Consider the following 22,704-nt stretch of genomic DNA (forward strand, 5'->3'; position numbering starts at 1 on the left):
GCTTCTGAGTCGGCTGGGAGAAATTTCCCTTTCTCTTCTTTGTTCTCACAGCTCCCAGGGGCTCAGCTTTGGATTTGGCCCCACGTCTGCGTGTAGGTCACTGGAGGGTGTCTGTTCTTCGCTCAGACAGGACGGGGTTAAAGGAGCCGCTGATTCGGGGGCTCTGGCTCCCTCAGGCCAGGGGGAGGGAGGAGCACGGAGTGCGGGGAGAGCCTGCGGCGGCAGAGGCCAGCGTGACATTACACCAGCCTGAGGCGCGCCATGCGTTCTCCCAGGGGAGTTGTCCCTGCATCCCGGGACTCTGGCAGTGGTGGGCTGCACAGGCTCCCCGGAAGGGGGGTGTGGACAGTGACCTGTGCTCGCACACAGGCTTCTTGGTGGCAGCAGCAGCAGCCTTAGCGTCTCAAATCGCGGCTCGCGCCCGTTTCTGGAGCTCCTTTAAGCAGCGCTCTTAATCCTCTCTCCTCGCGCACCAGGAAACAAAGAGGCAGGAAAAAGTCTCTTGCCTCTTCGGCAGGTCCAGACTTTTCCCCGGACTCCCTCCCAGCTAGCTGTGACGCACTAACCTCCTGCAGGCTGTGTTCACGCCGCCAATCACAGTCCTCTCCCGGCGCTCCGACGGAAGCCTCAGCCCCGCCCGCCCTGGCGGGTGAGCAGACAAGCCTCTCGGGCTGGTGAGTTCCGGTCGGCCCCTGATCCTCTGTGCGGGAATCTCTCCGCTTTGCCCTCCGCACCCCTTTTGCTGTGCTTTCTTCTGCGGCTCCAAAGCTTTCCCCCTCCGCCACCCGCAGTCTCCACGCGCGAAGGGGCTTCCTAGTGTGTGGTAAGTTTTACTTTTTCACAGCTCCCTCCCACTGGTGCAGGTCCTGTCCCTATTCTTTGTCTCTGTTTTTTCTTTTCTCTTTTGCCCTACCCAGGTACGTGGGGAGTTTCTTGCCTTTTGGGAGCTCTGAGGTCTTCTGCCAGCGTTCAGTAGGTGTTCTGTAGGAGTTGTTCCACGTGTAGATGTATTTCTGGTGTATCTGTGGGGAGGAAGGTGATCTCCGCGTCTTAATCTTCCGCCATCTTCCCGGAAGACCCTTTCATAGTCTTTAATGCAGTCTTTTTAAGAACTTTACAAATATGAAGTAGTGTAGGAACCTTGTCTTCTGTCATCAGGCTTTACCGGTTTAATTCCAGAATGAACGTGGTAATAGTTAAAATCCCACTTCATTTTGACGCAGAAAGTGAGACTTCCTTCTTTACAACCGTCTGAGGGGCGAGGGCGCCGTAGCTGCAGTGGCAGGAACCGGAGGGCGCCGTGGGGAGCAGCTGCAGGGGCGCTGGCTCACGCCAGGGCAAGTGGGGTTCGCCTCAGGTGAGGGAGCTGCACCCGCGGCAGAGAAGCAGGCCGTCTACTTCTCAGAGCTCTCAAGACTTCACATTTCTGATTATGATTGTTAGTTGGGTAATCAAAATATAACCATGTCATGTTCTAAGGTCAGTTCTTCCTATTTTTAATTGTATGCTTTCCTTAATTTGTGCTCATTTCTAAGTTTTTGAGCTGTGTTTTTATGTTTATTCTTTTAAAATTTGCATTGTGTTTTCTTTTTATTAAGACTATAACCCCAATAACTCTTGTTTATTCTCCCAGATACAGAAATATGTGATGGTTATGTTCTAGTTTGTTGAAATTTTTAGTTACTTAAAATTAGATTCTGGTGAAACTATTAATTGACATGGGGTAGAACTAGCATGTTGGAAACTGGGGTGTCTAATGCCTGCGTTGAGTACAAACCTTGATTTTTTTAAGCATAGAAGCAGCCTAGGGATGTGCCTCAGACACAGGAAGACTTTGGGCTTTATCACCCGGTTACACTCACAATAGGGAGGGTGTTGGTGCCCCAGGGTGAGTACTAAGTCAGTGAGCTGTGAGCTATAATTGCAGAGTGCCCTCTTTTCCTCATCTTTTTTTTTTTTTTTTTCTGCGGTATGCAGGCCTCTCACTATTGTGGCCTCTCCCGTTGCGGAGCACAGGCTCTGGACGTGCAGGCTCAGCAGCCATGGCGCACGGGCCCAGCCGCTCCGCGGCACGTGGGATCTTCCCGGACCGCGGCATGAACCCGCGTCCCCTGCATCGGCAGGCGGACTCTCTACCACTGCACCACCAGGGAAGGCCTCCTCATCTTTTATGGAGAGTCTTCCAAACACATATGGTGCTTGTTCTTTGCAGGGAGATATGCTCCCATTGTCTGTTGGCATGTGTTGTGAGCTAATTTAGGTTCACTGAACATACCTGAAAATCTCCATAGCTAAGCCCCTGATTTCTGTGTATGAGACTTTTTATTTTGTGAAATGGATACAGTAAGCAGGAAGAATAAAATACTGCTCAGGTAAGATTTCTACTCAGAAGCTTTTTCAAAGGAGGCTATGAATTATAATGCAAAAGGACATTGCACTCACTGCATGGTGATCTGGTTCTGAAAGCAAAGCCTTTCTTTGATAGCTAGAGGACAAGTAATTCTAAAGATCAAAAAACTTGTTATCATACTAAGAAACCTAAATCTGTGCCTGTGTATGTATTATTTTCCAAAATGTTCAGTTATGTATTACTCTCTGTCACCTCAGCGTTCAAAAACTAAAATGAACCATGGGATGGGGGGACAGTAATATCACTACAGCCCATCCTGGGCAGCCAGGTGGATTGTTTTTAGGCCACCTCAACTTATCCTTCATTGTCGTTCTAGCTGCTTTGAAGTAACTCTGAGGTTTCTCTTTCTCTCTCCAGTGCCTGGAGCTTCTGGCAATATGACAAGGTAAACAATTGACTACAGCAGAAGTAGCAAACTGAGGCCTATGGGCCAAGTCTAGCTCTGGCCTGCTTTTGTACTGCCTGTGAGCTGAGCATGGTTTTCACACTTTGAGAAACAAAAAAATAAGAACCTGTGACAGAGACTGTAGGTGGCCTGAACCTATGCCTAAAATACATACTGTCTGGCCTTTGACAGGAATGTTTGCCAACCATTGCCAGCCATCTGAATTTTATTCTGCAGTGGCCTTGACATCCCTGCCTTCTTTCACAGACTCTTCTGACCTCCTGTTACTACTTCTTGTGCACATCTTGACCTTTAGTGCACTATCAAACATCCTTCAGTTTCTATTGCTACAGGCTGCATCCTCCCTCTCACCGATGCCTCTGTGTCTTTGTACATGCTCTTCCTGCTTTCTGGAATGTTCTCCACTCTACCCTGCATCTTTTGTGATCTGTATCTGTTGTGCAATTTATCTATTTTATCTTCACTTCTCTGAATAGAACAATGTACACAATGCTGATAACGAATGAATATTATCTAATAATTAAACCTTATCAAATAAATAATGTTTAGCCAGAGAGAAAATTATAGATACTGGACAGAAAGCCAGTGACAAATTTGTGTTCCTGTTGTCATTGGTCATGTTGCTGTTGATGACAGCTCTCTTCTCACGCTGCCTTGGTTATTTACTATCAGCATAAATAATGGCAGTGTTTTTTTTTTAATCTTTCTTTTCTCATTTGTGTTTTATTCATATATTTTTTCAAAGCACAGAAAAAAGGTAAAGTCCAGGGTCTTGAAAATTAGTGGGCTTGTACACTAAGCAATGGTAAGGAAGGAAGATAACATTTCAGGAGAGAAAAAGCAATAGTAACAGCAAGTGATTTTGCAAGGGGATATATGTATCAGATAGTGTTTTTGTTATGGAAAAGAATTAAGATCACTAGCCACAGTTGGCCATTTTAAAGCCCTGGGTGTTGCTATGGCTACACTGAGGAACCTGTTATGGTCACCCTTAGAGTATACACAATGATAAAGGGAATTTAGTGCTTTTAGATACAAATATGAATGATAAAAAGTTTGTTTTTCTAATCAAAAGAAAGAAGTGAAAATGGATTTGTTTGTCTCTACCAGCTATGGGAATTAGAGGTTGGAAAAACTAAGATAATTGACATATGTGTTAGGTTACAAAAAAGATGTGGTAATTTAGAACTAATCCCGAAAAAATGATATAACATTCTGTTGTGAAATCTTTATAAGAGGGGCAAAAGGTAGTAGGGAATAAAGTAAACCTAGTACCATAGGTAAACAATACCCAAATTCTTAAATGACAGTTTAGAAATAATAAAATACAAAAGTGAGTAACCTGTTTGTTCCTAAGCTTAAATCTTATGTTTGGAACATTCTTATAATTTTAAGCTGTTCAAAAAGCAGTTCTTGTTCATTGCCTGCTTTCCCCTGACCTTTAAGGAACCTGTGATTAAACTCCACCTCCATATATTCCCATTTTAGAGCTATCCAGCAGAGCTGTTCTTCAGTCAATATATGCCTTCATCTCTTATTCTGACTTGACCTGAATTTCTTTTGTGATTTTTTTTCTCCTAGAAAAGCCTATTTCAACCTTTGGTATCAAAATCACTCCTTCTGTGGGCAAGTAAAATAGTAGCCAAGTGTCAGATGTCATTCACGTTACTCTCCTTGAAACTCCAGCTACCTCCTTTACCTGTTTATCTCTTCAAAGTGGGAAGTAATCAGTATGGTCATTTTTATTTTTAAGATTCACTTTTCATTATCATTTAAAAAACATCTAAAAGGATATATCGCTCACTGTCCTTTTGAGATGTGAGGTCAATAAGTTATTATGGGGGCTTCCCTGGAGGTCCAGTGGTTAATACTTGGCACTTCCATGAAAGCGCAGGTTCGATCCCTGGTCGGGAAACTAAGATCCCGCGTGCCGTGTGGTGTGGCAAAAAAGACAAAAACCAAAAAGTTATTATGTGGTGGGCACTAAGATAACACCGCATATTTTATTTATTTTATTTACCTGACTTGGGAAACTTTTGGTCTCATTTAGAGAATATGGAAAAACCTTAACAAGGCTGTGTAAAACTCATTTTACTCAATATTTTGGTTCATATGTTTGCCAAATTGATATTGTCTAATTCAAAAGGAAAACATGTCCAGTTTTTCATTTTAAGTCCCATGGACCCTTATTGGGTACTAATCTTATTTTTGCTCTAAGTAATTTTATGTGTTCTGAAACTGAACTTTGCATTTAAATGTGATTCTACAATTCCTGAAATTTAGAGAAGAAAGTTCCAAACATTATCAATCACAGCTGTCTATATACCTTTTGACACCTTCTGTTGTTCACACTATCAGTTAGGCTTAGTGAGCCAGGAAATGCTGCCCTTTCTTTTACACTTACCCTTTCAGGGGTGTATAGATAAGGCCGTCAGTGAGCTTGCCAGCATGCAGGCTCATAACCATGGTCTGGGGCAAACCACTGATTCTTCCCTCCCTAGTCACTCTCTTTCAACTGACTGACCAAGAGTGGTCACCTTGACCTAAGGTCAGCTGGTCTGGGTAGTAACCTTTGCATGCAATGACAGGAAGAGATGAGTTTGGAATATCAGATTCTCTCTCCTAGTACTTTTCCTTATAAAACATGGGTGATCCTTGCAGTTAAAAATGGAGGATGAGATGAAGAGGATGCAAAGAGGGGAACTACATGGTAGGGTTGGGGCCATGAGGATTTATGGAAAAGTGAAATTATAATCTAGCACACAGATTTTTCCCAGAGATGGAATGAGAGACCATGTGACCTCTGGGTGTGACTGAAAGGTCAGTCCACTAAGCTACCTCTATGTTTGAGGCAATAGCTTTACAATCCTCTCTCCCCAGCCATTTTCCCCCCAGAGGTTACCTTGAGTTCCTTACAGGCTAAAGAATTGACCAGAAACAAATAAAATTCCTGTCGTTTAGACCTTCCTCCCTGAGTAAGATATCAATGTGCTCCATCTTATGCTACTGCTACTGCTCTGTGCAGTCAGCGTGGGCCGTGAACAAGGATCTGACAGGTGACCATTATCTGTTCAGGGAATGTCATGGGCTTGCTGCTTTTCCTTGGACAGCTGGTCCCCAAAGAATTGTAGCACTGTCAAAATTTAAACATGGCTCAGCTCTCCTTAAATGTGCTTCTGTGAGAAACATACAGTCTCTTTGTTCTAAATAGGTGATGGAACTGTTTCTGGAATTGAATTGGATTACATGTGTATTTCATGCTTGATTTCTCCTGTGTGAGGAAAACACCACCAGCTGAGTGTGCTTTTGGGGTATTTGAGGGGCAAAGGCCCTGCTCTGTGCCCATCCTGATCTCTAACCTCCATGCTTGTACCTTGCTTGCTTGAAAGATATAAGCCCATATTGCTCGAGATACTTACAATTGTTTAGGGAAGGTGTTGTCTTCTAGCTTACTACCCTCCAAGACATGGGCTTACTGGCTTTTCTTTCCTGTCTCCTGACACTCCTGGGCCTTTCTTCAGGGTTGGTGTGATATTATGATATAATAAAAACTAGGATATTTGATCTTTGTCCCTAGTTCCTGGCACAGAGCTCCTAAAACTCTTGTAATTTCCTAAGCGATGTGAGTGTCCTTTTGTATGCTAGTGAGATGACTGGTAGCTGGCAGCGCCTAGATAGCTTCAGGATGAGGGCTGTTCACCAAAAGGATCAAGGCACATTTAGAGGGTTGGAAGTTTCAGCCCCACTCCCTGACTTCTGGGAAGGGGAGAGGGGCTAGAGATTGAATTAACCACCAATGGTCAGTGATTTAATCAATCGTGCCTGTATAATGGAACCTCCATAAAAATGCTAAACCTCAGGGTTTGGAGAGCTTCTGGGTTGGTAAACACATCCACATGCTGGGAGGGTGGTGCACCCCAACTCCAAGGGGACAGAAATACCTGTGCTTTGCATCTTTCTGGATCTCACCCTGTATACTTCATCTGGCTGTTCATCTGCATCCCTTATAGTGTCCTTCACAATAAATGGGTAAATGTAAGTAAATGTTTCCCTGAGTTTTGTGAGCCATTCTAACCTGGGGGAAGGTTTGTAGGAGCTCCTGACTTTGCAGCCAAGTTGGACGGACCCTTCTTTTTTTTTTCTTCCCCGCATGACATGTGGGATCCTAGTTCCCTGATCAGGGCTCGAACCTGTGCCCCTTGCAGTGGAAGCACTCCCCACTGGACCACCAGGGAAGTCCTGGACAGATCCATTACTTGTGACTGACATCTGAAGTGAGGGCTTTTAGACTGAACCCTAAACCTGTGGAGCTGGACGCTAAGTCCTGGTATTGAATTAAGTTATAGGACACTTCGTTGGTGTTCAGAGTTGGAAAGTTGATCGACATGGGAAAAAAAACCCCCACATTTCACTTCGGAAGTGCTGTGAGTAGAGAAATAGTTTTCCTTTAGCAGTGAATATACAAGTGGTTCTGGGCACATGGCAGACAGTACTAAACATGAAGAGGAAATCAGGTGGCAATTATATAATGAGCATTTTTATTAAATTTAGGAGTTGCATTCATCCTGTGAGCTTCATTTTCTTTAGGAGGATTTCATTTTCTAGGTGCATTTATTTCATGGAGAGAGGTACTTGGTAAATATATATGTATAGGGATATAAATCATGCCCTTAAGTAGACATTGTGCTCATTTAATTCTTATAAGAATACTGCTGGGTAGGTATTCTTACCTGTATTTTTTGATGAAGAAATTGAGGCTTAGAGTCATTAATGGACACTTCTCGAGGTCTGCTAAGAGGCAAATTTTTTTGTTTTTGAAGACCCATCGCTGCCCCTGCCGGCAGCCTCTCTGCCGCCCCTGGGGCCTCTAGCCCCACACAAACAATGCCCGTCGCATCTGTCACTGGCCTGCATCAGCAGCACTTCGTCACCATGACGCAACAATCTCTGTCCTGTCTCTGGGCTCGTTGCACTAAGAGGCAGATTTGAGACTGCATCTGAGCTTATTCCAAAGCTTGTAGTCTTTCCAGTTACCATAAAGATATGGGAACACAAAAGATTTATCCTAGCATTAGTTTGCAGTGCCTTTAAATCTTCCATTTAGTTTCTTTCTTCTTTTTTGTAAAGTTAATAAAAAACGTAAAAACTCATATTCACCAAAAGCATTTCATTTCTTAAAACAACACCACCACCTGCACTGGAGGCATTGGTGATGAGTAACAGCAGGCTTCTGAGGGCACAACTCATTGTTCCTAATCGGGTGATAGAAAGGATTTTTTCTGTTGCCTTGGCTCAAAGTAATTGCATATTTATCTATTTATCTGAGTAATTAATCAGAAACCCAAGTAGTCAAAGCAGCAGCTGGAATTCCCATGATGGACTTCCATGTTACATTCACCAATTCTCAGCACTTTAAATGATTTCTTACCCAAGCAATGTAAAACCCCATGAGTCATATGACCAAGTGCTAGCTATACTAGGGACTATTTACCCATCCTGGAGAATGCATTTTAGATGACTTTGCAGGAAATATAAAGAAAAATGATTACAGTAAAGATATGTTTAAACTGAAAAGCATTCAATAGTTTATGTCTCTACAATGACTTTCCTAGGCCTTACATTTATAGTCTAAAAATAACATTTTATAGAAGCAACAGGCATAATGTTCTATTAATTTAATAAGAAAGAAAGCTCTGTTAAAGCATCTTTGTTTAAAAATGTGCATTTTTAAATGACTCAGAATCAGCATAATGGCCATTTTCCTCAGCTGTCTGTGGATGCATAGGAAACAATGACAGACTCATGGTGTCTACGAACCTAGTTTCGAAAAGCAGAACTGCCTTTGACCAAAATGTTGAATAGCAGTGTTTAAAAAATAAACCAATGTTTATTTTGAATGGAAAACTGTTTTTGAAGACTCAAAATGAATCGCATTTATCAGTAATTAAAAATTCAATTATTATTGAGTTTCCTAAAGTATCCATAAGGACCAAATTTGCTGAAGTTCAAGGAACTTGAATTTTGGAAGCTGTGAGCAAGGCTTGAAAGGCTACCTCTTTCTTTTTTTTATGTTTTTATATATATATATATATATATATATATATATATATTTATTGGAGTAAAATTGCTTTACAATGTTATGTTAGTTCCTGCTGTACAATGAGGTGAATCAGCTATATGTATACCTATATCCCCTCCCCCTTGGACCTCCTTCCCACTCCGCCACACCACCTATCTAGGTCATCACAGAGCACTGAGCTGAGCTCCCTGTGCTATACAGCAGGTTCTCACTAGCTATCTATTTTACACATGGTAGTGTATTTATGTCAAACCTAATCTCCCAATTCGTCCCACTCTCCCCTTCCCCTACTGTACTGTGTCACATGTCCGTTCTCTACGTCTGCATCTCTGTTCCTACAAATAGGTTCATCTGTACCATTTTTCTTGATTCCACATATATGTGTTAATATATATTTGTTTTTCTCTTTCTGGCTTACTTCATTCACTCTGTATGAGAGACTCTATGTCCATCCACATCTCTACAGATGACCCAATTTCATTCCTTTTTATGGCTGAGTAATATTCCATCGTATATATGTACCACATCTTCTTTATCCATTCATCTGTTGTTGGACATTTAGGTTGTTTCCATGTTCTGGCTGTTGTAAATAGTGCTGCAATGAACATTGGGATACATGTGTCCTTTTGAATTATGGTTTTCTCAGGGTATATGCCCAGGAGTGGGATTGCTGGGTCATATGGTAGTTCTACTTTTAGTTAATGAAAATAAAAACAAAAATAAACAAATGGGCCCTAAGGAAACTTAAAAGCTTTTGCACAACAAAGGAAACATAAACAAGACCAAAAGACAACCCTCAGAATGGGAGAAGATATTTGCAAATGAAGCAATGGACAAAGGATTAATCTCCAAAATATGCAAGCAGCTCATGGAGCTTAATATCAAAAAAACAAACAACCCAATTAAAAAATGGGCAGAAGACCTAAATAGACATTTCACCAAAGAAGACATATAGATGGCCAAGAAGCACATGAAAAGGTGCTCAACATCACTAACTATTAGAAAAATGCAAATCAAAACTACAATGAGATATCACCTCACACCGGTCAGAATGACCACAGTCCAAAAATCTACAAACAATAAATGCTGGAGAGGGTGTGGAGAGGCAGGCTACCTCTTATATGTATATTGTGTTAGACCTGCATGATGTTTTATAAATAAAAAGTCAATAGAAGGATTTCACATAAAAGTCAGGATTTTTGGCTTCTCTTAAAAAATAAGTCAAACGATGTGGCAACACAGGGTCTATTGTCCCTTTCAGTTGAGGTGTATGCTTTCCATTTCTTATTCTCTTGCACATAGCATGTATGCAAATTCTCTTCTACAGCTGACTTAATTCATTTTAAGTTACCTGACTAGCAGTGTAGGCATTTGAGTTTCAGCCTATATTCTAAGCTCTGCCTACTGCTAGTTCCCAAACCACATGACTTTTATCTTTTGAGATACTCTCTCAGTCCTCAGGAGATGATGATGGTGATGATGATGATGATGGCTTTTGAAATTTTGTTCTATTGTTAAGATCCCAGAGACTTTTTGAAATCATACAAACTTTAAAGGGAAAGAGACATTGACTTAAACAAAATAGAAAGTATTGATGTTAAGATTATTAAACTTGGTAACATTATTTGTTGTGAGAGATTTATGTGTTAAGAAAGGTTTGGAATATATGGGGAGAATCCCAAACAACCTCGTTTATATAAAGAAATTAGCTGCTATTAAGGTTGGGATTATAATGGGAAATTCTATGCTATAGTTTTGTCTTCCTCAGCTCCTCCACCCTTTACTGGGGCCCCCACCCCCGCCCGCCAAATGAATAAGGCCAAAGAAAAACAAGACCCATAGTAATGGATGCTGAAGTAGAAGTTCATCTTTCTATATTTGTCATGTTAGAACTGGATTAGAATAGAGTAGGTTGGTAAGATTTAGCAAATAAAAATGCAGGATGTCTAGTTATCTGAATTTCAGATAAACAAGAAACAGTTTTGTAATCTAATTATGTTCCATGCAATATTTAGGGTATATGCTATGGTCTGAATGTATCCCCCCCAAATTCATATGTTGAAATCCTAATGCCCGGAGTGATGGTATTAGGAGGTGATTAGGTCATGAGTGTGGAATCCTCATGAATGAAATTAGTACCCTCATAAAAGAGGCTCCAGAGAGCTAGCTCATCCCTTCCATGTGAGGACCAGAAAGAGGTCAGCAGTCTGCAACCTGGAGAGGGTCTTCACCGAAACCATGCTAGCACCCTGGTCTTGGACCTCCAGCTTCCAGGACTGTGAGAAATAAATTTCGGTTGTTTGTAGCCACCTAGTCTGTGGTATTTTGTTATAGCAGCCCAGATAGACTAAGATAGTATACTTACACTAAAAATGTTCATTTCTTATCTGAAATTAAAAGTTAAGTTGGTCTCCTGTACTTTATCTGGCAACCCTAGAAGAGGGGAAAGATGCTTCATCAAAGGCTTGGTTATTTCTGCAATCAAGGTTTAGTCAGCAGATGGAAGGCCAGAGGGAGCCTGTCCCCAACCTGGGAACCTGAATATCAGATAAGCCAAGTAGAGAAGGCATTTTTGGATATTTCAGACAGCAGGAAATCAGACTAGGTTCAGGCTAGCAGGCAATAGGTTGAGAAGCTTTCAGGTTTTAAAGATAGATGTGTGTTAAAGTCCTGCCTGGAACGATAATAATGATGATGATGACGGTATCTAATGTATGAGCTTTATTACATGCCAGGCATTGGCCTGGATGCTTCATATATTAACTTTAATCTTCTTAACGATCCTGTGAGATAGATACTATTATTATCTCCTTTTTATAGGCAAGGAAACTGGGTACCAAAAAGTAAATTAATTTGCCTAAGTGACCGAAATGGCAAAACCTGGGTTTGTGTTTCATTACTTATGAGGTTAAGTGATAGAGAATATCATATAATTATGTATTGCATACTAAGTACTTTATAAATATGTCACGTAATTTTTGCAGCAACCCCATGAGATAGACATTATTGCCAAAGATTAAAAATAATCTAAGCATTGTTTTTAGGGGTAGAAATTGTTAGAAGTATTTTTAATAATACAAACTTCCTACAAACCACTGCAGTGGAGAGATGCTCAGAGTATATTACTTTTCAAGCACCAGAAATTACACTGAGTTTTCTACTTTTAGAAAAGAGAAGATAGAGATGGGAAAAGGAGGAAGAAAAAAAAAAACCAGAGCAAGTTTATATCATAAATGATTTTCAGTTTGCCTCAGGTACAGATTTATAATGTGTTGATATTTTTAATACCAGTCATGTATTATGACTCTGTATTTTACAAAGCTCAAAGTTCACCCAACACTGCTGTTTATATAAACACACATATACACATACATATAAACACATATTTATAAAATTATTTTTTAATATGTACTATATGTATATATATTCTAGTATAAAGACAGTTCTGTACAAATGAGAGAGTGCTCTTATCTCCTTGACCTTGTATGCCAGGAAACTTAGGGAGGGTGAACACCCATGAAGAAGGAAAGACGGGAGAGTTGAGACTAGCTCACTGGTGGTAGTCCACCAATGAGCTTGGTAACCCAAAATGGCATTGTCAGTGGTATTGCCAGAGGCAATATATCCCACTGCCTCTGGATAAACAAAAACTTCACGTGGGTACCTCAGAGTCTACTTTTATTAAAACTGACTAATTTCTTAAAGATAGAATCATATTTCTGATTCTATATTTTTTTCATCTAAAAGAGCAGGGTTTTATTATTTTCATTTGCCATTATGCTGTAGGATCTCATGAAAATTATGAGTGACTCCCTTCTCTGGGCCAGACTGAGGTCCTTTTAATTGCAAAGAGAAGTGAGTATCAGGACAGGAACAGACAAAAACTGGTCAAAGTCTTCATATGACCTTTGATTCCCTCTTTTTAACGAAGTACTCAAAGCCTACTTTTAGCTATCTACTGGGAAGTGAAAGATTTCAACTGTCTGAGGGTCCTGTGTCAAGCCTTGTTAAATGTTAATGTTTGCAGTGGAAGTCAGAGGGCAACACAGAAACTGACTGCTGGATACTTGTGGAGAATTTCTGGACTCTCTTTCTCTAGCAACTTATTACAACCTTTACAAGGTCCAGAGATGGTAGAGGCTGTGGCCAGTGAAGAAATCCTGAGACTCTCTAGGTCTTAATCCTACTGGCTCTTTCTCCTGGGCTCAAAAAACGGCAAAGTGCAATGCCTTAAAAAAAGGACAAGCATTTGCTTATATAGTTTGGGGCAGCTGATATGTTATAGGTGAAGTATGCCTAAGTCGGGGTGTGGGATTTATGTATGTCATTCATTCGCCCTCAGGAAAACATGTAAAAATCTTAAATGAGAGAATGCAGTGATCTTAGGCAATCCATCCTGGGGATAGTAATTATAAGTTACTAATATTTTCTTTTCCCTTAATCAGGAAAGAAAAATTATATGGCATGGGCATAGGAGGTTCAACTCCACAGGTGAGCATCTCCCTGCCCACCACCCTAAACTCCCTATTATACTTTAGTATTCTTGTTTTACTCATGAGGAAATTGAGGCTTAGAGAGGTCAAATGAACTTGCTTAGGATCATATACTTGGTTAATGGTAGGACTTCTCAGATTTTTTTAACTCCAAGGCCATGTGCTTTTCCTGTATATCATCTCCCAGGACGAATTGCTCAGTCTTCTCAGCTCCAGCTTCTTTACCAGTAAAACAGTGATGCTATTACCTGCCTTGATGGGCTGTGGTGAGTATTAGAGATAACTGGTATAAAGTTTCCAGCGCAATGACAGCCCTAGGTTACGTTCAGAAAGTTAGAGCTTTTACTGTTATTAAGCAGGGAAAAAGTAAGTGTCCCAAAGGCAGGTGGGCAAAACACAGTGTCAAGAAAGTCCAGTAGGAGGCACTAAATAGAGGTCTATGTAGGCAATAGTTTCATGGAGTGTGAAAACTATATAGGAGCATTTAGCTCATAGAAGGGCTAGACTGAGAATAAAAAAGGGAATGGCCTACTTTAGCAAGAAATGAAGGCAGGAACCTACAGAAATGACTAAACTTACTCAGTCCAGAATGAATTTGACCTTGAATGAATTTTCTTGGAAAAAATGGAACACACCTCTATAAATCCATTGATACTGTGATATTGTTCAAGTATTTGCTAAATAATTGAAATGATTAAATTAAAATATATTTGCTAATAAAATAATCGAATTGTTTTTTAAACCACAAGCATGAGAACAACAGAGGTCACTGGTTTTCTTTTATCATGGTCTGGATTTGGGATTGAAATCATTTTTAATTTGTTATTTCACATGCAGTCAGGACTAGAATTTTTCTTTAGTTTTTTTATTCAGTGTAATACAGGTTTGACATTAAAAAATAATGATGATGTATGACAGCAGCAAGGATACTTTTGTATGTGACTATATAACCTGTCAAAGAATTTGCATCAGGCCTTTCTGAAGTGCTGTCATTCTCATTCACAATAAAGGCCCTCAAGCCCCTCACTGTCTCACAATAGAGGCTGTCACCCAGTCAGCACAAATTTCATCTGTGTATGAGTCAGCTTTGATACTGCTGATGCATGTCAAACGCTTGTTAAATTCACTGTGGGTCAACTACCTAAATGTTTCTTCTCAATGATTCAGTCATGGAAGCACAAGGCCCTGAAATACCTAAAGAAGTGTGGCAACCAGCATCCTCTTGATAGACTTGTTAGGAGCCTGATGAATGGGGGTAGGAGTTGAATTTAACACAAATACCAATAAAATTGAAGTAGTGAAAAGTCTTATAAGTTTATTTTGTATATTTGCATATTATTCGAAAGATACTTGATTTGATTTGTTACTGGCACTTTTCTGGATAAAATGGGATGGTTTTAGAGACTTATTGAAAAGATTCAAATTGTTATTTGTTTATTCATTTGTTCATTCATTCATTCATCCATTTGTTCATCAAACTTCCTTGAGCCACATGCTTTCCTAAGCATTGAAAATGAAAAGACAACTGAGACTAGGCCTCTGTCCTCCTGGGTCTCACAGACTATTAGAAAAAGAAATTTCATTGAATTTAAAAAATTAGCATTATTCTGTTTTTGAAGTTTTCCTTTTCCTTGATTTTTTAAAACAATTTTCCTGGCCTTGCTGAAAAGGTATAATGGATGAAATGTGGACTACTTTAGGAAGCCTGGAAGAGCAGAAATAGCGAAGATAATGTTTATTCTCTTCCATTCTATTCCTAGACTATATCATGCTATTCCCTTCCACTCCTAAGTCTCCCTATATATATTTTTGAATGAGAGTCAGAGACTGGAGGCTCTATTTGTGTTAGGGTGATGTTTGTTGGCTTTGGATTTTTTTTTTCCACTAGGAATTGTTGCTCCTCAGTTGCTGGCTTCACCACTTTGATTAGGAGTCTCCCTTTACCAGTTACTAACTGTAGGGTCTAAAGCAACGCATCTAAAATTAACTCTTGCTTCCTTGGAACCACAGAATAATTAACAAGAGACATAAAACTACGATCAAGTTTTCCTGACACCTGTGTGTATTTTCACTCTATTGCCCTTTCAATTGTTATATGAGTGTATTATATTTTATGTATTATAGAATTAGTAACTGTTTATCAGAGAAGATTCCAAAAAAAAAATAAAGAAGATTAAAACAAAAAAACATTTACCTGCTTCTTCAATACACAGAAGGAATCAGTTGGTATTCTGTAGACTGTTCATCCAGCCATTCTTAAAGCACTTAGAGACACACACGCTTTTCCTTTAAACAAAAGTGTGATTTTGGTAGAAAAATTTTCTAGATGTAGAAATGCATGGTCAAAACCCTGAACATCTTTAAACATTTAAAACATATCACCAAACTGCTCTCCTAAATCAGTGTAGCAATTTGTATTCCCATCAGCACTATGTATAAGTGGTTGCATTTCTGAATTTGCCAGAATGAGATATAATCATTAAAAAAAGTCAATATGATAGGTGAGCTCTTTCAATTTTACAGATTCTTGGTATAATCCTTGGATTTCTGATTGCCTATTGGTTCTCTTTTAGTTAAGATATTCTTAACTATATTCTTAACTAACTATAAGATATTCTTATCTATGATGCTTATATTCCTGCTTGCCACCCCTTTGTTATCCAGAGTTGTTCTGGGTCCTTGAGATCTGCTTTTGTTGCTGTTGGTAATTGTTTGTCTCTTGGTTTTATCTTATGCATGCAGTAGATTTTTCCCTCACTTGCTCCTTTTTCTACTCAGAAAGAGGCCTTCTTATAGGAAGGCCACCATAGCTAGGATAGACTTCTACTCTATCCTTTCATTAATCTGTTAAAGAGTCAGTATTTAATGCTCACTAACTTGTGCACAACTTTCTAGGAAAGTAAAATCCTGTCCCTATAATCATTCAGTCGATTGTCCATGACCTTCCTAATTGGAAAAATGCAGTACAATTATTTTGATCAGGAAAACAGAAACCATTCTAAGTATTTCAGGCTGGATGGGATTCAGTTCAGAGATTTACAAACTCACGTAACTGTTAGGAGGATTAGAGAAGCAAAGGTCAACGACCATATAGAATATATAGGAACCATGTTTGTTTGTTTTTTGTTTGTTTTTTGTTTGTTTTTTTGTGGTACGCGGGCCTCTCACTGCTGTGGCCTCTCCCATTGCGGAGCACAGGCTCCGGAAGCGCAGGCTCAGCGGCCATGGCTCACGGGCCCAGCTGCTCCACAGCATGTGGGATCCTCCCGGACTTGGGCACGAACCTGTGTCCCTTGCATCGGCAGGCGGACTCTCAACCACTGTGCCACCAGGGAAGCCCAGGAACCATGTTTTCTATGTAGAATATTTTTATTTGATGATACACTTGATTAGACTAAGGTAATTTCCATAGTGAGTTTCCATCTATTTATTTGTCTGTTTGCATTGTAGATAGTGCTTAGTTCTTTTTATGAGTCACATTTTCTCTTAGAGGCTGTAAGCATTTTTGTTAAAAAACAAACAAAAAAAGCCACTTCACCTCCTGGCACACTAAAGTTGGCCTCTGTGCTGCTATTGCTATTTTCTGACAGGCAACAGCAATATTATATTTTTTGAAGTTGTCTTCGTGTGCTTTTATGCCGCTCCTCCAGTCCTTGTTTGCTGTCACCCTGATTCAAGTTGCTGAGCCATAGCTCTTGATATCTGGCTTGAGTCCATCCTCCTCTAACATACACCCTCTGATGGTGAGTTGCAGTGAGCAAATCTTCAGTGCCATGAACTGGCTGTGCTCCAGGCCTCAGCTGCTGATAAATCTGCCTTGGCATTTGATGTTAAGTATAGCTCTCAGATGATAACTACGTTTTTTGAAGCGGCATGCAACATTTTGATAGGCTGTTATTATAAACCAGTACCTAAGACTAGAAACAGGAATGGGAAGAAATTTTCCATGTATAGAAGCCCATTAGCAGTGGTTGTCATTTTTTGCACTCATTAATAGAGTCTAAAGATTTTTAACAGAATGTGATCCCCAGATCAAAAAAGACAGGCTAGGGCATAGTCACCCCTTAGGGTGACTTAAATTTGGGGACCTTTGCAAGCAGCACTACCAGGAACCTCAGACAGCCTTTGACCTAGGCTGTCCTTAAAAATATGGGTAGTGGTCTATTATGGGTGCCCTTAAGAGAAAGTAGTGCCTGATGCAGACATATAGGAAACAGAGATGCCAGTTGATCCCAGCAGTTATCAATACCCCTCACTTTTATTAACTGCAGGTCAGTGTTCCTGAAAGTGCTCTTCAAACCTTGAGCCTGGAGAGGTACTCCAAAAATGTTTTTTATGGTTAAAGTAATTTGGGAAATGATGTAAGTTTTACCCATACCTGAGAGTCACAATTGACATTTTAAAATTTATGACAAGTCCTGTAGTAACAAAATCTACTTAATTTTGTTTAACTAAACAACTGCCACCCGCCCCCCCCCCCCTTTATTTTGATTATGGACACTTTTTCTTCTGCAGCATTTTGACAAAAGCAGATTGAAAACTGGGGGTTTTCCCCCCTCCCACTGTGCCCTGTGGTCAGTTATTTTATTCTATATGACTATGCCTGAGGGTCTTCAACTTTGTTCTGTGTCATTGGACCCTGTGGCAGTCTAGTGCCTGAACTTCTCAAAACAAACTTTTTCTTGCTGATTTCAACATTTTCTCCTTGTTTTTGACTTTTATACTATAATGTATTTGTCTGTGTTTTCTTGCTTAGAGTTCATTTTGCTCCCTGTATGTGTAGGTTATTATTTTTCAATAAATTTGGGAAGTGTTCAGCCATTATTTCTTTGAATATATTTTCTCTTCTCTTGCCTCTCCTGCTGGTACTTCCATCAATGAGGGTGTTGGTATGCTTAATGGTACCCACATTTCTTTGAGGATCCATTCATTTTTCTTCATTCTTTTTTCTCTCTGTTCTTCATCTTGCATAATCATTACCAATCTATCTTTAAGTTCACTATTTCTTTCCTCTGCTAGTTCAAATCTACTTTTGAGTCCCTACAGTGAATTTTTTATGTCAGTTATTGTGTTTTTCTATTTCGTTTGGCTCTTTTTTCTAATTTCTATCTCTTTATTGATATTCTCTATTTAATGAAACATTGCCATCATCCCTTTCTTTACTTCTTTAGACATTCTTTCCTGTAGTTCTGTGAACATATTTATAATGGCTACTTTGAAATCCTTTTTCTTTTATATCTGACATCTCTCACTTTGACACTCTCACAGGCAGCTTCTGTTGCCAGCTTTTTTTCTGGTGTAATACTTTCCATGATTCATGATTTTGTTGTTGGAAACTGGATATCTTTGATACACTGTAGCAAATCTGTGTATGGCTCCAACTGCCCCCCACCCCGCCCCCTGGCCCCCACCCCTTTCGTCTTGTTATTCGCGTGTTTATTTGTATAATGACTGCCAGGATTATTTTAATGAAGTCTATTTTCCTCTCCCTCTCTACCCCCACAGTGTTAAATCTCTGATACTGCACCTCAGGGAAGTGCAGATTGGGTATGCCAGCAGTCATTCTAAGATGACAGTGGTCCCAGTAGTTCACTCTTTTCCTAAACCATACACAGTTGTTAAACTTCACTAGTTGGTGACTGATTGCGCTATTGTTTCCAGCAATGTCCTGGGACATAACTTGCCACAGAAACGAAGCTAATCAAATTGTGGCTCCTTTATAGTTCCTGAGGTCAGTGTTTGGTATTTCCTGACCCTGGTTCTCTACTGCAAATTAGCCAATTTACCATCTAGGTTGTATTTTCATTAGATCCACACATCTCTTCCCAACTGCCTTTCATCACGACCTCTACTCTTCTTGAGAGTCCTTTTAGGCTTAAACTCCTTCATGTTCTGTCTCAGATGACGTTTGTTCCTTTGGGAATAGGAGGTTTTTTAAAAAAATTCATTTAATTATACAGCCTGCTTCTCCCCACAGGCAAAATCTCTGAATTAGGGCTCTGGAGGTTGGCTTGAGACAATGGCAAGCTTCTCTCTGAGTGACATCCCTGCTCTAGGAGCTAAGTACTCAGTGGAGGGGCGTCAGCATTCTGAGGTTCTCTTGGTTTTCCTGGTAAGGAGCCATTACCTCATGAGTAGGGGAAAGGGCTAATGGGGTCCCGAATTTTCAGTGTGCCATACCAAAGGCAGAGCCAACATTCCATGAGTAGGGTTTGGACAGGAAAAAGAGAACCCTCACTTCTTAATAGTACTTGCCTGGGGCTGAACATCAGCAGCAGGCAGCTGGGGACAGGAGGAGAAACACTGAAGTCCCAGCCTTCTGGCCAGGAGCTGGGGAGAGAGGGAGTCCTGTGTTCTTGACTACAGCAGTCTGGATGGAGTCTCCACCTTGCTGAGCTGGGAGAAGAGAGGGAAGGAACAGTCTCAATTCAAATACCACAGACTCTCATCTTTTTTAGTTGAATTTTCATAGATTTTATTGAATTGATATTTTTTAAAAAAATTTTGTTTGTACTTAGGATTATTTCCAGAGTCTATGAATGATTGTTTTCCAAAAATAATTTTCACCAGTTTCATTGGGGAGCAGGTTAACAAAGCTACTCCTGTTGTCACAGAATAATTTTTAAATGCATAAAGTAAAACATATAGGATTACAAATAGAATTTGTAATTCTGTATCTATAGAATAATTTTTAAATGTATAAAGTGAAACATATAGGATTGCAAAGGAAATAAATTATATTTAAATGTAGTCATAAAAAGATTTAAAAACTGTGGGTTTTATAATAATAATTGTTACCTGAAAACTGGGTTCGTCTCTTGGTGGGTGTTGAGCTAAAAGACACAGCCAAGCCAAAGATCAGGAGAAGAAAGGATTTGTTTCTTGCAGCAAGTCTGGAGAACACCAGCAGTGTCTCCTGAAACAGCTAAACTGGGGAAGTTTTAAGCCAAGGGTACATGCATATTCACATATGAGCTGGGCTGGTATATGCATACTCACGATGGGGCTTCAGTAGAGGAGAATTCAGCATAGAACTGGGGCAAAGGTTGCCAGAGTCCAAACTTTAGTTGTTTGAAGTCACGAGGGCCAGAAAAGGTCAGCACCATCATTCCTCAGGTTCCCACTGACCAGTCTGAGGTCTTAGCTGGTAGTCTCCATCCTCCACCTGGGTGAGGACCTTAGTCACTACCGAACTCAAAGATATGTATCAGAATCTTATGTATGTCCCTCGAGGAGGAACTAGGATTTTATTTTATCTCTGAACTATTGTTTCATGACTGCTTTTCCTTTGTTCCTGCACTCCTTTTTTCCCTTACGATTATTAATTACTGAGACCTGTTCAGGGGCAAGTGTTGTGGCCAGGCTTAGATCACAAAATGGCTTATGTCTAAAATGGCTTCTCATGTCAAGAAAGCCATCCCTGGTTCTCTTTCTCTAGAGACCCCCTACTCTATCAGCATACGTAACTACCCTACTTTAAGGTAGATATGAACATAAATGAATCATAGATTTTAGAATATCTGCAACAACCATATTGTGATATGGAAATATCTATGATTTCTATTGGTGACAAAGTCATAAGGACTTTAATACCATTGTGGTTCATTGCCTCATAATTTCAGGAAATGATAAATTTCATTTAGAGTTCAGTGAAAATAAAAATGTTACTTTTTCCAATCAACATTCACTGATCCCCTGAATTTTATCCACAGTTCTCTTGGGGGTCTGTGTATCCAGGTGAAGATTGCACTTAAGTATCTGGACAATAACAAAATCTAGAGAAGGTCCTTGAACAAATCGTGTGTACCATGACCTAGGAATTGCTCTGATTCTTCTTTTCAATGGCAAATGAAATGACCCATAGGAATTTTGAAGTCCTTTGAAGTTTTGCATAAACTTTTCCTAGAAAGCCATTATCTTTATCTGTCACCAACCTTGTCACTTCTCTGCATCCTCTGTTTGGAGTAACCTTGGAAACGGTGGCACAAGCATGGGCAGGGAATTTTAATAAAAGGTATATCATATTGTAACAAGAAAGCTATTGGTGATTTTTAAAAAATACTGAGTCTGGAATGTGCAAATCTGGGAGCTAAACTGTCAATATCAGGCAATACAAACGCCAAGAGATTTAAAGTTAAGAAAAAGTATTTAAATAATCGCCTACTAAAATTTTAGTCTCTGTAAAAAGCATCTTTGTGAAAACATAATACCCCTTTTAGAAACTATAATTCACTTACATAATCCCTTTAAAAGGGAATATTGTCCAAGTCTTACATGATGGAGAGAAAATTATTCTTTAGTTATTGCTCAGTTCAGTTTTTTATTTAAATCAATTCATTGCTTCTACCACTAAATATAACTATTTCTAAGATACAAAGTTGCCTCTAGAATTACTTCCTCCAGGTTTTATGTAACAGCATGTTGTGTAGGAGGCTTAGTTCATGCTGTTTGTTTATATCACCCTAAACAATGATTTGTTATTTTTAAGAGCCAGTATTAAATATTTGGAAATATAAAGCTATATAAATTATGAATTATATAAATTATACATATGCAATTTTACTTTTCCCACCATAGTCATCAAATATGTCATTAAGAAATTAACAATATGTTATGAAATAAAGCAAAACTCTTATGCTATTTTACTGTTGCACCTTAAAGCATCTTGGTTGGATATAATGGAATTTTCTTCCTTCCTTCCTCCCTCCCTTCCTCCCTTCCTTCCTTCCTTCCTTCCTTCCTTCCTTCCTTCCTTCCTTCCTTCCTTCCTCTCAGCATTGTTAAATATTAGAACGAAGGACGATATATTTTTCTTTAAAGGTCATTAAAAACCTCTTCTATCCTAGGTGATTTGAGAGTGCCCCTCTTAATGAAGGTAGTGAGTTGTACTAGATCACTTTTCGGTGCCTTGCATGGCCAGTTAATTTATGATTCTAGGTCCTGATGTGCAAAAGCAGTTTGGTATACTGATGTGCAAATGATCTGGCTTGAATGAATTATAGCAAAGCATTCTCCATGTTTTAGTATTTTTTTCTCTTATAAAAAGGGATTCGTTTTCAGAGAGAGAATGAGGGACAATTATTAGTGTTTGCCCAATATTTCATGAAATGAAAAGAAATTGAAAAAGCACATTTCATACTTACTGTTGAAAATTGATCTGGTAGTATCGACGTGTTATTTTGTCTTTCCCTGTATTATGGAGCTTTGTTTCTTCAACAGCATTCAAAGTTACCAAAAGAGTAATTTTGGTGTTAGGACTAGAGAAACACATCTGTTCTTCTGGGACCAGAACTCTAAGGTGATTAGTGCTCCGGGG

General features: G+C 39.6%; 1 long non-coding RNA gene across 1 annotated transcript in view; it reads left to right on the top strand.

The window, feature by feature from the left end:
• The first annotated feature begins 241 nt into the window (after nucleotides 1-241).
• The window catches only part of LOC307187894, a 785,141-nt gene continuing 762,678 nt past the window's right edge, over nucleotides 242-22,704 (top strand). Inside the window, exon 1 of the long non-coding RNA XR_013828714.1 lies at nucleotides 242-823. This is a non-coding gene — a long non-coding RNA (uncharacterized lncRNA). The remainder of the gene's footprint in view (nucleotides 824-22,704) is intronic.

This window comes from Stenella coeruleoalba (assembly GCF_951394435.1).
Source record: "Stenella coeruleoalba genome assembly, chromosome: 6".
Taxonomy (NCBI): domain Eukaryota; kingdom Metazoa; phylum Chordata; class Mammalia; order Artiodactyla; family Delphinidae; genus Stenella; species Stenella coeruleoalba.